Here is a 12,291-nt window from a genome sequence, read left to right as displayed (position 1 = left end):
ACAAGAGCATACAGCACCGGGGTTGCTCGGGCAGGCTGAAGAAGCTGCTCAAGGCTCAGATGCAGCAGCAGCCGCAATGAAAATGTCGGAACCGTCTTACAGTGACCCCGTCCCGGGCTCTCGGAATCGTCGTCCGCATTGTCCTCGTCATCCCCGACGTCCGGCCATCGTCTGCTTCACCGCGGCTCATCGTCATCGTCGTTGTCGTCGTCGATCGTCGCTCGTCTGACGTCAAACGAGCCTTGATCTCCGACGAAACCGAAACCCGGCAAGTCCTCGGAACGATCGATTGGCCCCGAAAAACTACGCTCCTCCGTCGGAAAATCGCGATCTACTGAATCGGTGTCGTTGCGCGATCCGAGACTGCGATCAATCCAAAGAAATATGAGAGAATCGACTGAGACGCCGAGCGTCGAGCCGCGTTCCCATTGAACAACGAATCTTGCGGGAGAGAAAGTCTGTTCAAAAATTGCGTCGCGTTCACTGGGAACGCGGCTTCACGAGGAACTCGGCGAATCGAAGGCTCAAGAGAGCCGTGAATACATTCCACTGGTTTTATCGGGGTTTTGTAAGCGATTTTAAGAAAGCTCCAGGATCACCGCGCTGCGATCGCGTGGATCCCAGAAATCGTGTCTGGGGGATGAAGCTTGAGGAGCGATCGACTGTGAACGTTGAGGTAGGAAGGGATTGATCGAGTCTCGCAGGTGTGAACCGATTGATCGTGCTCCGACCGGTTCGAACAATCATGTCAATTCATGCTGTCCTCCGGACGAGAGCGTGGACGAGGTCCGTTTCAGAGGAGAATGGGTTTCGGAGTCACCTGACCGCGGTGGAAGAGAGACAGAGGTGATTATGTGATCGGGAAACTAAGGTACAGATATGTCGCGCGATTCTTGCACTTGCTATTGCGTCTTGGACGTTGCTATTCCATCTGAGATGGCAGGAGAGCGAGAAGATAACAGTGGTAGGGTCGCGAGACTATCTGGACGTTAGGGGATGTTCTTGCTGGGCTGGCAAGGCGATTGACAGCGAGAGGAAAGATTAGGAATTAGACACTGACGATGAGTGATGAAATCGTTATATTATTAGTTTTACATGCTTGGACGAATCAGTAGAATATTCTTCACGATGTCAGACGTCGTTGGCGAGCTTTCAAAGCTCCGAACAAATTTTAACGCAGAAAGTGGGACAAGACTGGATTCTAGAAAAATTGTAATTGCAAGAGACAGTGTTGGAAATTTCGATTTTTTGTGATCGGAACCTTTGATTATAGTTTCGGACAGCTGCTTTCGATTGTCAGTTGTGTTGCCAGCTCGATGGGACGTCGTAGAACCTTAGGCCTAAGTGAAAATTTCAATTATCGATGCGAACGTGTGCTCAAATTTCGGGAACCGGGAATGGGAGAGGGTTTGAGGAGGTTTCTAAGGGATGGGGGTGGACGTGGGTGGCGATACGGGCCAGAAAGTAGCGTAGCTCGCAGAGGGAAGAGCGTCGGGGGTGAAAAAAACGATGGGGAAAATAGGATGGTGGGGTGGGGAGGGGGCGTAGAAAAGTGCAAGTAGAAGTTATATGGGCTCTTACACGTGTACAGGTCCGTCGTGCGCGCAAATTACACAGACTATATTTTTAACTCTTTAAAAATAATATTTTGAACTGTAAATATATATATATAAATATTATATATATTATATTCGTACGATATAATTGATAACGATGATATTCTCTTGTTCAGGTTTTATAAGTGGGGGAGAGAGAGTGAGAGAGAGAGAGAAATAGAGAGAGAGAGAGATGAGAATGGGGGTGGAAAGAGCGTGTGTGGGGGTTAACAAACCGGAAAGAAAAGAAAATCGAAGAAGCATAGTTCGACGTAGATAGACTACGGCGGGGGGTGGGACAGCGGATCACGAGATTCTCCTGTTCTGATTCGTTTCGGATCGAGCGAATCGCGAAATGAGGAAGTTTAACGCGTTCCCGGTTGGACCGTTTCTCGAGATTCAATTATCGAAAAGTATTTCGCGGGTTTCACGAGCGAGACGATTGATTTTAAAGCGGCTAGACGACACTCGTGTAGGAAATTAGCGCGGAGCGCAAGGGTCGGCGGGGAACGCGTTAATTGACGCGTCTCATTGGCGAATGTGCAATATTACGAGTAAGGGGTAAATTTCCAATTGTTTTCGTTCGATCAGGCCAAAGAAGCGCGGACGCTCGCTCCGATCGTGATCGGGAGAGAGTACAACGATCTCGTTGTTCACTGTTCCACCCTTTCGAATCTTCGACACATCCATGCTTAAACGAACGTACAAGGTAACAAAAGTAAAAGAGGCAACGGGAGGGAACGCCCTACAAAGTTGTTCATCGCGCAACGTATTCAGGTTTAGAGCTCAGTGTAAAGAGAAACAAAGTTGATGCTTTATCGCGTACACACATTACACACACGAGAGGAAGAGAGATAGGGGGTGAAAGAGAAAGAAAGATGGGGACGAGCGAGGAATAGACAGAGAGAGATTGAGGGAAAAGAAAACAAACGCCATTATTAACTAACGATCAAGTACAAATTATTTGTGGGGGAGTACGAGTGAAAACAAATTACGTCTACGTCTAATTCTTAGGTTCCGTAGTCGCGGGGGTGGGGGGGTTGGAGAAAAGTATTTAACGAGCTAGAGGGAGGGGGGTTGGAAGGGGTTGAAATGGCGAAATCAGTCGTGCGCGTATTTTCTCGGGTCTCGAGGTCGGTGGCACGGAATTTTCGGGGGTTGTGGATTATATCCGGGGGTTGGCGGGGCGGAAGGGGGCGTACACTAGTTTTCCAAAAACATATCTTCGCGATAGAACGAGAGGTATACCGTGAACGAGAAATTATACGATTTTAGATTTAGGTGTCTTCCGATGGCGGGAGTTTTTAACATATTGCGTATACATTCGTAGAGAGTAAAACCGGAAAGAGAGAACGAAAGTGGGGAGAGAAACGTTTTTCCGCGACCGGACAAAACATAATGTGGAGAGAGACAAAAACCATTTTCGGGGTTGGGCGGGGCGGGCACTTTGCGCGTGGACATCTTTGCTTTCCGAAAATTTCTTTTCGACTCGGGAAAGGCTTAAATATAGAATTCGTTAGTGAAAATTATCCTAGTCATTTTGGAAACCTTTTAATAATTCTGTGATATATCGACGCGGACGAGCATCAAAGTATGAATATACAGGGTGTCCCGAAATTTCTAGAACAGCGGGAAATGGGAGGATCCTGACGTCATTTGTAGCGACATTTTCCTTAGCAAACAATGGCCGCGGCGGCTTTGTTGAGGAGTTATTAACGAAAAACACTGACCAATCAGAGCGCGACCTAGCCCGCCGCGCCAGCAGGCGAATATCGGCGGTAGGCCGTGACATCGCAACGAACAAGAGTTTCTCGGTGATGTGAATCCTCTCCAATTTCGATGAGCTTTGGATATGATATTATTCAGGAAAAACTTGACTTGTCAATTCATATGTGTGTTCATGATAGCGGGCACCGTTTGCTAATAATATCTCCGGAACTAAAGCCGACCACCAACTATTTGAAAGGGAAAAGATATTTAAAACGTCGAGTTTTATAACATATTTCAAGGTCATCGAAATCGTGGAGGATCCACATCATCTTCACCCGACTTACGGCAACTCTACCTGAACGAGAGATGAAGCAGAAACTGATTGTATTAAGAACTCTTTTATTCAGCCGTAAATCCATTTGCTGCTTCGAAATGTGTGTCACTGGGTCACTCGGTGACGAACTGCACAGATGTCTTCAGGTATACGACAGTACCGAAAGCTAAGGAACGTACGGCCAGGTCGACAAACTGCACAGCTGGTGATAGATACATATACTTGAGCCCAAATAAGAAGGTACTTACTAGCCGACGTATTTAAGACTCTACTGCGCATATGACTCTAACGGAACTCGTTCATTGGTTAATCCCCCTACTCGTATTTTGCCGACCACGCGGTCATTGGCTGACGCCGACAATTTTATGGCTGACGCGAAACAACATGCGCAGAACAAGTACCTTCTTATTTGGACCCAAGTATAGTTGGTATACTGCAACCTAAGACCTAAGGCCTAAAAGATGCGCGGTCAAGTCGACGATCCAGAATTTCACTTTCACTTTCGAGTCAATATCAATTTCCGCAAAATAATTCTTTCGGTTTCGTATTACCCCCCTCCACTACCACGTTGTCATTATACTAAAAACTTCTGCCAATACTTCGTATGTTTATTTCACACATTTGTCACATTTGTCACTGTTCACATTTGTCAACGCATAGTTATGCACTAATAATAATTGCCATATCCATTGTACTGCTGCACAAATCACAACAATCAGGTAATGCGATCACTATATAGACTGCGGATTTCATGCATTTGTACCAAACACGAGTAGGTGCATTTTAAAACAGGAGCCAGACAGATATTTGATTCTTACTGTAATCATTTTAACAAGTTGAAAATAATGCATTGGTGTTATTAAATTATTTTAATCTCTCTACTGTCTTAAAATGCATCTACTCATGTTTTATAATTGTTGTGATTTGTGCAGCAATACAAGGGATATGGCTATGTGTTGACAAATGTGAACAGTGATTGTTAATGTGGAAAAATTTCGAGGCATCTGTGTGAAATAAACATACGAATTATTTATCGATTCGAAAGTGAAAGTGAAATTCTCGACTTGACCGCGCATCCCTTAGGTCTTAATATACCAACTACTACTTGTTATACTGCCGTATACTTGAAGATATCTGTGCACTTCGTCACCGAGTGACCCAGTGAAACACATTTCGATGCAGCAAATGGATCTATGGCTGAAAACGCGAGTTTTTAATTCAATCAGTTCCTACTTCTTCTCTTTTTTCACGATTATCTCGTAAACTAAAGCCGACCGCCAAAAAGTCTAAAGGGAAATGTTGTCCAAAGCTCATCGAAATTGGAGAGGATTCACATAATCGAGAAACTCTTGTTCGTTGCGATGTCACAGCGTACCACCGACACTCGCTTGCCGGCTCGGCGTACTAGGTCGCGCTCTGATTGGTCAGTGTTTTTCGTAATAACTCCTAAACAAAGCCGCGGCGGCCATTGTTGTTAAGAAAAATGTCGCTACAAATAACGTCAGGAACCTCCCATTTCCCGCTGTTGTAGGAATTTTGAGACACCCTGTATATTCGGCGCATGCAAAAACGAAAAACGATGGGCGGGGAAAAATATCTGGGAGAGAGGGAGAGATAGATAGAGAGAGGAGAGGAGGACATTGGTCGGGGAGAGAACGTTCCACATTATGATTGCCGGCGTGTGCGCAGAATCGCGTGGGGGAAAAGTAATTAATTGGTTAATTGAATATCGGGAAATTCTGTGATGTCCTTCAGTTGGGTATACTAGAACGAGAATATTAGAGATATATGGAGAAACCAGAAAAAAAGTATACGGAATTAGATCGATGTTCGGTGTTGTGTAAGTTAATTGTAAAAGAAACAAAAAAAGAAGGGGGAGAATGGGAGTAGGGAGGAGGAGGAGGAGGAGGAAGAAGTAACACGAGAAAGCCGAGACGAGTCTCCTTTACGCCGAGAAAATTGGATCGGACACCGGCGATCCTCGATGATCGATCGAGGGAAGGACCGTCGATCTTGAAATCAATTAGACTGCGGTAGAACGGGGAAATCCCGCCGGGAAAACTATCGGGGAAAAATCGAGGAAAATCGGTACGATACCAAAGTGGATTTGACTGTTGTTGCGATTAGATTTTATTTGTTTCGCGTTCGTTTCTCTTTTACTTTTTTTTTTGTCTATCGTTTCTTTGTCGTTTCTTTTTTAAGCGAGACCAAAGCGAGCTTTTGTCCCGGCGAGCTTTTGCGCGGGTCGGCGGTCGCCTCGGGTCAATGGGAATTCGTTACGGTGTTCGACTATAATAAAACATATCTCTTCAGGGTACTCGACCCATTTGCACACTGTCGCGCACAGTGTCGAATGCGAGAAATTCGAAAACAAAAGAAAAACAAAAAAAAATAACGAGCGAGAATCGACAGGGACACGTACATACACGCGCGCACACACATACACCACAGAGACACAGAATCTATTCCAATGTGCCAACGTCTTCGAAACAAGGAATTTTAGGTCTTTTACTATTTACATGTGAAGAGAGAGAGAAAGAGAGATAGAGAAAGAGACAAAAAAAGGAAGGGGAGGGTGGTGTCGAGGAAAAAAAGATGAAAAAAGGTAAAATGTAGTTAGGGCGGCGCGTCGCATCTTCTTTCGAGAAACGAATATTACCAACATTATTACTATTACTACTAATCGTTCTAGGATTTAAAGCGAACATTATTGTACGAAATATTATCGAAGAACTTTTTTCTGAACTTTAATGCATGGATTTTTGTCTCGTATGCTATCACAAGGAGGAAACGAAAAACGGAAGGGAAACAGAGAGAGAGAGAGAGAAAGTTAGTAAATGAGAACGAGTGCGAGAGAGCGAGAGAACGAGTGAGAGAGAAAGAAGATATTTTAAACTATCTATTTTTATTTGCATTCTAAATATCACGTGCGTGTAAATATTAAATATCGATAATGTAAGGTAACGTGTACCTCTGACGTGCGAATCCACAGAGGAGAACGATTATGTCGTCGTGTGCGAATTTTTGGCATGGGCGTATCGAATTGTATGGAGTGGGCAATCCGTGCTGGACTGGACGTTGGTTATGGCTGCGCTTATGCGACCGTTTCGCGTCTCGTAGCTTCCTTTTTTTCTGTTTCTGATCGCGACAAGAGTAAGATCAAGAAAATAGGTCGACTTACGTTCTTGGTACCGCGCGAGAGCCCTGACGAACACGAGTCGCGATGTGCGAAACGGGAGCTCGTCGAACCATGACTACGATCACTATGAATGGTTCCACGAGACCATCATCATCCGTGTACACACAAACATACACACACATACGCACGCACGCACGCACGCACGCGGCATTTCCAGTTCTTCCGTTCGAACACGCTTCTTGTGTGTGTGTTTTTCTCTTTGCTTTGATCGAACACGCGATTCGAGCGAGCTCGAGCCACAAACGAGAAAACGAAAACGATGATTTCCTGGCGCTGTGACGAAAGAGAGAGAGAGAGAGATAGAGAGAGAACGCGATTTACTTTCGAGAAAGGCTGATTTTGTATAATTTTTAAAGAACCGGCAAACGCGTTTAAAATTAAGGATTCAAATTTATTTTTTAGTTTCCAGACTCTTTTTTTCTTTTTTTTTTTTAAAAGGACGATCCCTGCGCTTATCAGGGACGCATCGACTGATTAGGATTGTTTGTGTGATCTTTTTTTTTGTTTTTTTTTTTATTCGATTGGTTTTAAAAAAAACTTCTTCTTGATCATGTGATATTGTCTTACCAAAGAGCATCGGGAAATTGTGTGGGAGCTTGTCGGGCCCGCGATCGATATCCAGCACGTGTAATCGGGGAAATTCGTCGGAGGAAAAAAAAAGTGGTGAAGAGAAACAGTGTTTTTTATCGTACTTTAAGAGGAACCCGTTCCATTTTGCATTTATTGCGTCAACGATCTCGTGCAATCTCGATCGGATCGATCCCGAGGTCGCTGGATATCGCCGGAGCCCGATTATGCGACGTGGATAATATATTATTAATTCTCGAGGGGAACACTCTCCGGTTTCGGTTGAAGGGGAGACGAAATTCTTTCGCATCATTTTCTTTTTTATTGTTTTCCAAAATTGGGATTCGAAAACGTGGAACTACGAAGAGAAGGGTATATAAAGAGGGGGAGAGTACGAGGGGGGGAAAAAAAGAATAAGAGAAATGGAGAAGGGAACGCATTCTTCGAATCGATTAAATGAAAAATGGAAAATTGTCGCTCAACGGCGACGACGTAATTAAACGAGAAATTGAGATAGAAAAATGAGACGAACGAAAAGAAAAAAAAAGTAATAAGAAAAAATACTGTCGAGCGTATAATGGAGAAAGACTACTTAGATTTATTTTTATTATGTCTTCAAAAAGACTTTAAATATAATATTTATATTGTGCCATAATTAATATTAAAAGAACAGAAAAAACCTTAAGTATAAATTAATTGTTACGAAAGTTTTTAAATTTATCGGAAGGGGAAAATTCGCAACAAAAAAAAAAACACGCAAAAAAAAGCGATGAACAAGAAGCAAACGGAATACATAATGAACTATGTACTACGAGAATCACCCGAAAGCGGAACGCAAAAGATGGGGGAGAAAAAAAAATAGAGGAAAGATATCACTTAAACTGTCTTTATCGATAATTAATTAACCGTAACGGTAGTTCGTAAGCAGATGAGAAAAGAGTCCGCGATCATTTTTAAGCGGAGCACCGCATTTACAAGAGAAGCTAGGATTAAAAAAGCGATAGAAAACAGGTCGATCACCTCTCCGCTCATCATTGTCAACACTAACGACTCGCGTAGCGTGCGTCTTTTTATCACACTTCTGTCCGAGAATGAAAAGAGATAAAACTTGTAAAAAAATCCGAGAGAATGTAGAATAACAGAGAGAAAGAGAGAGAGAGAGAAAGCCGCCGTTCTTCCGAGATGAATTTGCACGAGAGCTTTCGACTCGATCGACGACGATCGACGATCCACCGGCTCGTTTCTTGCCAGTCTTTTTCCGAGAGTTTGTTTATCGACAAAAATTCCTTGCGCACAGAATCAACCGTCCCTGAATGGAAGTAATCGCGAGAGAAAAGCGAGCCGTGGATCGTGGATGGTCGATCGTTCAAAAGGCGCGGAGAATGATCGCGAGCGAGTGGAACGGAGGCTCGAGCGTCGGGCCGCGTTGAACTCGCGAAAAACGGCGATTATTGCGATTCGTCGACGCGGCTATCAGAGAGGAACATATCGAGAACACATTGGAGCGCAGTCGCAATGATTTTCCGCGGGAAAATTTGCGAATTCTCGCGCTCGAGCGGCTCCGTTTCGTCGTGCAGCGCGCGACACGCGAATATCATCGTTTCATTCGATTCTACATATCGTCTGTGAGTGTGTACTTCCATAAAAGGATATGCGGATCCTGCGTGTCGACAAGCGCGCGCGTGCACGCACATAGAGGCGTGTGTGTGCGTCACTGACTTTTTTCCGTTGTTCTGCTCTCCGTGTATTATTGTGTATGAATTTTCGTCTGTACTGTCGAGTCTTCTGCCTGTTCAACGTTATTATTATATACACACGTCGGTGATGTTTATTGTCATTGATATCGGGCCACCAGAGACAGTTCGATCCGTTTTTCTCGTCGAATGATATACAGAGGAGATCGAATAGGAAATAGACGGATAGACGAGAGAGAAAGAGAGAGAGAGAGAGTGTGTACGATAGTTGGCGAGGAGTCGATGGCACGTTATGTTAACTTTTTATGTACATAAATATATATATACAGATATGTACGTATATACATGCATAACAAGCATAAAATATTATATATATATATACATATTATATATATATAGGCCTATTTTGTAAGGATTCTCCTTGGTTTTATTTTTATGTTAATCTTTTTGTCAATTTGTTACAGCGATTTACGAGAGTGATTGTTTAAACGCGTTGAGGAGAACTTACTGGATACTTATTATTATTATTATTATTATTATTATTATTATTAATATTATTATTATATTATTATTATTATTATCATTATCACAATTATTGCTATTATAATCATATTATTGCTATTATTATTATTACTCTTATAATTATTGTAATAATAATTATTAGTACTAGAATTATCATTATTTTTATTAATTTTCTCACAGTTGTTCGGTTGTCTTTTTCTTCTTTTCTTTAATCTCGGGAGTCGCGATCGATCGCGATGTGTGCGCGCACGGTACTCGAACGCGGGAGAGAGCACCCGAATCATGCTATAATTAGATCTTTTCTATCGAAATCGAAGACTGATCGATCTGGTCTTATCGCGAGATGCCGTGGATAAATTTGTTATCGCCCGCCATTGTTTGAGACCATAAAGCCACGCGTTTCGTCGCGAGAAATATCTCTGATTCCCGTGAATACCTATCAACCCTTTTCACTCCATTGATAAGGCTGTGGGCGCACAATGTAATAAATAAATTAGAATAAAAGCGTGCAATGCACACCGAATAACAATTAATGAGGTAAAGATGTACTTTTTTATGATCATGCAGCACACAGCCATAAAGGATAAACGTGCTCTCTCGCGTCCGAAGTTTAATTCGCAAAGTTAAAATTTCCTAGTTTTCCTCTCTGAGAACACAATTTTCCGGTTCGCAGAAGTTTCAGTATAAAAAAGCAGCATTAAAAAATGCGAGGAGTGCGAAGGGTTGAGAGATGGATCGCCGCGAGCCACGTGTGCGAAAAATCACATGGATCGTGACCGAGTTACGTTCGCCGCACGTGTGCACGTGTCTCGTGCTCCACGTGAATCGGAGACCTTTGCGGCGCACCTGTTCCGCGAATCCGCCCACGCATCGCGATAGAGAGAGACTCTGTTGTGCTCCGCCGTTTTCTCGCTTCTGTGTGCGTGTGCGTATGTGTGTGCGTGCGCGTGTGCGTCCGTCTGTCTGTCTGTATGCGTGTTCTTTGCGGTTCGGTATTTCGTACGTCGCCGAGCACAATCGCTGCAAATCGTCGACGCGTTTCCCCGTTCGTTTGTGACCGAGATCATTCGTTCCGAGAGTGCCGCGCGCGCGATCATTTAAACAGTAACGAAGCACAAATTATTAAGAGAATAGAACCGGGTCGTCGAGCAAGCAGAAGGATCCACGTGTTGCAAGCGTCCAATCAGAGTAACCCGGTTTCGAATCGTTTCTTCCGTTCGATTTCCGTTTCGCGAGGGCTTTGGAAATTTCTTGATCGCCGGAAAACATTGTTAGGTCTTTCCAAAGGTTCTAGTTGTACTTTGTTTATGCGAAATTTGCTAGGAATCTGTCTCCATTTCAAGATGCACCCCAGTGTGCAATCATCGATTTTAAAAAAGTCAAAGAATGTTAGATGTATGAAGTTAAAGAGGACGGTATAGTGAAAAACGTTCTTGAGAATTTATTGAGAGGTTTTTCAAATTCAGAGAGTATTGGTACCGACGGATTGTAATCTCCAATTGGCGTAGAAGCTTCTTAATAATAATGGAACCAAAAGGTCGATGGTAGAACGACGCATCGATCACTGAAAGTAAGTGCAAGTATTATTATTTTACGCTTAACGCTGAAGAACGACAGGACTTCTGGAAAGGCCTTATGTTCGCTGGTTGTGGTGTACATTTTCGTTCGACGCATGCTCCACGCGGATTGCTGTAACATTAATACTTAAACGACGAGTACACACGTTGTGTAACACGATCCGGCCGCGTTTTCCCGCAGCCGTACTCGATTCCTTGTCTCGTGCTCGCTTTCCGATCGCTCGTCCGGCTCGAATCGTTCGCGGTCATCGAGTATGTGAATCGCAAGAGAAAGAAAAAGAAAGAGAGAAAGATAGTGAGATAGAGAGAAAGAGAGAGAGAAAGATATAGAGAAAGGAAGAATCCGCGCGGAGGATGCAAAAATCACATGAAAGAACCATTCGCGACGTTGTGGAATCTTTCGTGGACAATCACGGCCCGACTATAATTGTAATTGTAAACAAAGTGCAACACGCTGCCTTGCTGAACAGTACAAGTACAAAACGAATACAAATACATAAAAGAAAAAAAAAACATGTCTTCGATTAAATGATTCCGGTAGTTAAGATATCAAAAAAAAGTAAAAGAGTAAAAAATGTGTAAAACGAGAGAGAGAGTGTGAGAAGGAGCGAGAAAGAGAGAAACAAAGTAATTTAGCGAAAGAAAAACGAGAGAGTGAGAGAGAGAGAGAATAAGAGGGATGAAAGGGAGAGGAAGAATGAGGAAAAGAAAAAAAAACAAAGAGCGTTTTAATCGTATTAAGGGAAACGGGAGAGACAAAACGAGCCACCGCTCAGTTTGTAAGCAAAGAGAGAGAGAGAGAGAGAGAGAGCGCCGTTGTTCGTAGCCGAGCGTAACGCGCGCGTGGAAGGAGAGAGAGAAAGAGAGAGAGAGAGAGAGAGAAAGGAGCGCGACACGGCGTGCGTTCGTTCACAAAATACCTCAGTTGCCGCGGCCTCAGACAACCGTAAAACGCGTCGGACACGTTCCCTGTCAAACGTCCGCTGTCAGAGAAGTGAAAATGGTCCGCCGGACGTGGCAACGTGCTCGAGGACGCGGGTACGGCGTTCCAAGATGGCTTCCCGTCCCACAGGACCCCGAGAAAGTCGAAGAC

Source organism: Lasioglossum baleicum, chromosome 8, assembly GCF_051020765.1.
Source record: "Lasioglossum baleicum chromosome 8, iyLasBale1, whole genome shotgun sequence".
NCBI classification, from domain to species: domain Eukaryota; kingdom Metazoa; phylum Arthropoda; class Insecta; order Hymenoptera; family Halictidae; genus Lasioglossum; species Lasioglossum baleicum.
Note: the sequence above shows the minus strand (reverse complement) of the source record.